The sequence below is a fragment of the Berghia stephanieae genome, chromosome 1 (assembly GCF_034508935.2).
Source record: "Berghia stephanieae isolate SIO BIC M18660-M18661 chromosome 1, UCSD_Bste_1.3, whole genome shotgun sequence".
NCBI lineage: Eukaryota > Metazoa > Mollusca > Gastropoda > Nudibranchia > Aeolidiidae > Berghia > Berghia stephanieae.
In genome coordinates this window covers 39,749,883-39,754,050 of record NC_088360.1, presented here as the reverse complement: position 1 = coordinate 39,754,050, position 4,168 = coordinate 39,749,883, and the positions used below count along the sequence as shown (strand labels likewise).

The window sequence follows — 4,168 nt, the reverse complement described above, 5'->3', positions numbered from 1 at the left end:
TATATACAATTTTGAGATTTTTTCCCACACATTTTATTTTGTTCTATTTATTTATCTATTTATCTATGTATTTAGTTATTTATCTTATGATTTATTTATTTATTAATTGTATCTCTTTATATTAATACATTAATCATTTCATTCATTAATTCTTAATCTTTTATATTTCGTTAACTTTACTCATTTGTTTCATTTTTCAATATTTTTTAAAACATATTATATATTAATTCATTTATTTATCTGTTTAATAAAAACCATCACTGCAAGGGGAAAAAATTAACGTTATGCTCACAACAGTCAGATTAAAGATACCAACACACAAAACTGTGTGTAACCTTTAACATTTACGTCTGATCGATATAGTTTAATGAGAGCTAATCACTAACAGGCTGTCTTAAAATATAAACAAAGACCCGAGTGACGTCAACTTCGTTCCATCTAAAGCAATTTCCTTCGGCTCCTCCCCCCTTCCTCATCCCCACTTCCTTTTTACTCTTCCTTAGTAATGTTGTCCTTCGCTCCTAAATTATTTGTCAAATCACAGAAGACAGAGGGCCGGTTAGCTCAGTTGGTTAGAGCGTCGTGCTAATAACGCGAATGTCATGGGTTCGAGCCCCATATTGGCCAGCTATTTTTTTCTTACGTCATTCTCCACCTCCTCCCTCTCATATTAATACAATAAGTGTTTCTTTTTGTTTGTTTTTTGACGGTTTTTTATTTATATATATATTAATTAATTAATTAGTTAATTAATTTATTTATTTATTAATTAATTTATTTATTTATTTATTTATTTATTTATTTATTTATTTATTTATTTATTTGTTTATTTATTTATCTATTTATTATTACCAGTTCCAACAACTGAGACGGAGATTAAGTACAAACTAGAGCAAATATAATTTGGAGGCCTTTCCCTACAAAATTTATTTAGGCATATTTTTTTACATTGTCTATTTATCCAATCTATTCATATTCATAGTATGCGCTTGGCTAAGAATCGCACAACATTGCCACCCAGAAGTATAAGGGACCAACATACAAAACTATGTCTTACCATGAACGTTTACAGTCTGGTTAATACAGTTTAGTGAGAATTACTCATATACGCTGATGGCAAGAAGCAATAACAAAGACGTCAACTAACTTCGTTCTATATATATTTATGTATATAATTATTTATCTATTTATACGTATTCATTAATCTTTTCAGTCATTCATTTGTATTTATATCGCATAGATTTATTTATTTATTTATTTCTGTGTTTATTTATTTATTTACTTATGTTTATTCATATATTTATTTATAAAAACCATCAATGTCAGCCGCAAAACGGTTATTTATTCAGGCTCCCCCCCCCCCCCTCCCCCATTCATCGTCCACACTTCATTTTTACTTTTCCAACGTTGTCATTCACTTCTAAAATGTCAGATCGCATAGGTCAGAGGGTCGGTGAGCTCAGTTGTTTTTGTTTTTTTGTGTGGTTAGAGCGTCGTGCTAATAACGCGAATGTCATGGGTTCGAGCCCCATATTGGCCAGCTAATTATTTTTTTCTTCCCTCGATCTCCAACACACAAAACTATGTGTAACCATGAACGTTTATAGTCTGGTTAATACAGTTTATAGAGAATTACTCAATTACTGTCAGAGGGCCTCAGTCAGAGGGTTAGCTCAGTTGGTTAGAGTGTCGTGCTAATAGAGCGAATGTCACGTGTTTGGGCCCCATATTGGCAAGCATTTTTTTTTTCAAACAAGACTTCTTCTTCTTCTTCTTCTTCTTCTTCTTCTTCTTCTTCTTCTTCTTCTTCTTCTTCTTCTTCTTCTTCTTCTTCTTCTTCTTCGTGTGTGCGTGTGTGTGTGTGTGTGTGTGTGTGTGTGTGCGCGCGCGTGTGTATGTATCGCATCGTTTAAAAGCTAATAGGCTAATGGGTGAGTAATTTGTTTTGTTTTATTTTTAAAAAATTGTTTCGCTGTTTTTGCTGGGGGTTTTTGTTTTGTTTTGTTTTCTCTTTTTTACGTTTTTTCTGGGGTTTTTAAAAAATAATTTGTTTTTGTTTTTTGTTATTGTTTTTTTTTTAGGGGGGGGGGTGGGTGGAAGGGGAAGGTATTGCTTGTTTGTTTGTTTGTTTACTTGCATGTTTGTTTATTTGTTTATTTGTTTTCAATGATTTAGTAGGGGGAGGAGAGTCTTGTTCATTTTCTTTTAAACAAGAGATTGTTATACTTTGGCAGTTCATAAAAGACACCCGCGAACTCTAAAGATAGACTATTTAACTGTTCAGTGGCAAGGGCAATGACAGGTGGTGGCATGACGTTTAATAAATACATACAATATATAGGCAGACATTTTCTCTAATACAGGTGTTATGTATATTATATTGAAAACTTGCACCTTTTAGGGACATGGCATAGCTAATCATGGCAATAGATAACCATGCATTATGTGTTCATTTATGGCATAGCTGTCGATTCTCGCACGGAGTAAATGTACAGACAAGTATGGCACGATGAGCGATAAGGGCATGGCATGTCATTTTATTACAGACTGACAATAAACAACAATATAAAACGTCCAATGTGAATATATACTCATCTAAAGACACCCATTAAGTGTTTAGTATCTCACAGCATCGTGAATTTATGGAACAGAATGCGCATTCGGTGTAAATTAATATTTTGCACCTACTACAATATTTCCTATACGGTGATGGACTGTGACAGGTATCCTGCTTAAATGATCCAAGGACAAAAAATCCCGAGGGCTATAACTAACGAGATTTGATGTCCGATGACAATGCTATCTACGTGGCCCATCGATGTCGTCGGTGTGTTTATCGCTTCATCGTCAATATCATCTTCTTTACTGGTAGGATAATACAGAAATACGGTATGACTGGGTGCTGACACCCAAATACTGATGGTTAGATATCATTGTTGGTCAGCTGTAGAAAGACTGGACAAAAATATTATACCGTGTGTTTGGCGACGATCCTTTTTTAATTTTTTTTTCCGATGGCATAGACTACACAAAATATCGTTTTTATCTTGGTATCGCATTATTTCTGCCAACACCTACAGTTATTTACATGTTTTCAATTGTTGCGTCAATCTTCAATTGAATAAGACAAAGACTACAATCATCTGTCAGATAAACCTATAGAAACATTTAGGTGAAAAGGGAGAAGGGTTAAAATTTGAAATGATACCTCAGACAAAGCAAATGTACATTTGTATCTTTAAAGTCGTCTATTTATTTTTTATTTTAGTAGTTTTTTTTTAATAGGGCATTTTTTTTTTTACTTTGTTTCGTTTTTTTCCCGTCTAAAGGTTGATTTTCAAACATGTCCGCATCTACACCCATCAGTTATAGAGTATTTCAATATATTCCAATGTATTTCAAAAGTATATATTATAAACACATTAAACTGGGTAAGGTTCAAATTGATACCTCAGACTTGGCAAATATTGTTGTATTCGACATTAACATTTGTCCTGGAATTATAATTTTCAAATTGACGTCGTCATTTTATATCGAAACATGCCCGTTTACACACCAAGTAATGATTATGTACCTACTTCATTATATCCGAATACGTTTTGAAAGTGCATATCTTGTGATCATGTCCATTTTGATACTGTCTCTGCTTCGATGATCAAGGTGAACGCGACTTTATGCAGTTGTGAGTTGTTTAGCTTTTGCTTTTGAACGGAGGTCTTATCATCTTATCATTGCAGCACACCACAGGACGATCAATAATTTTACCGCGGCCAACCGAGAGGGAGGGGGGGGGGGAGGCATTGATTGTCCGTATCAAGATTATTTTGATTTAATTGAATTAAAACAGGCCTTCAAAACAAAATAGTTATTTTTTTTTAAAACCCTCAACCCCCTCAACCCCCAAGAAAAAACAAAACAAAAGCCAGCGAAAACGCGATATGAAATTATATAGATCTATGCAAATTTTATTAATCTGAATAAGACGGAAATCATTCAATGTAGAAATGAGCCGATTGCGGCCTAAGGGTTTCAGGACCACTGCTTTCGAAGCTTATGGATTTAGAGATACCATGAGTGTTGTCTAATGTGTTACTTTCACACGACAGTGAATTCCATACTCAAATGACACTGGGTCGAAGTCGTGATTACAGTAAATGAAACTCAAGCA

General features: G+C 33.8%; 2 non-coding genes across 2 annotated transcripts; both read left to right on the top strand.

Moving 5' to 3' along the window:
- Positions 1 to 553: 553 nt before the first annotated feature.
- Positions 554 to 627, top strand: Trnai-aau (transfer RNA isoleucine (anticodon AAU)). Its single transcript has one exon. It is a non-coding gene; the product is annotated as a tRNA-Ile (tRNA).
- An 821-nt stretch (positions 628 to 1,448) lies between these two features.
- Positions 1,449 to 1,540, top strand: Trnai-aau (transfer RNA isoleucine (anticodon AAU)). The gene has a single exon. It is a non-coding gene; the product is annotated as a tRNA-Ile (tRNA).
- Positions 1,541 to 4,168: the final 2,628 nt, after the last annotated feature.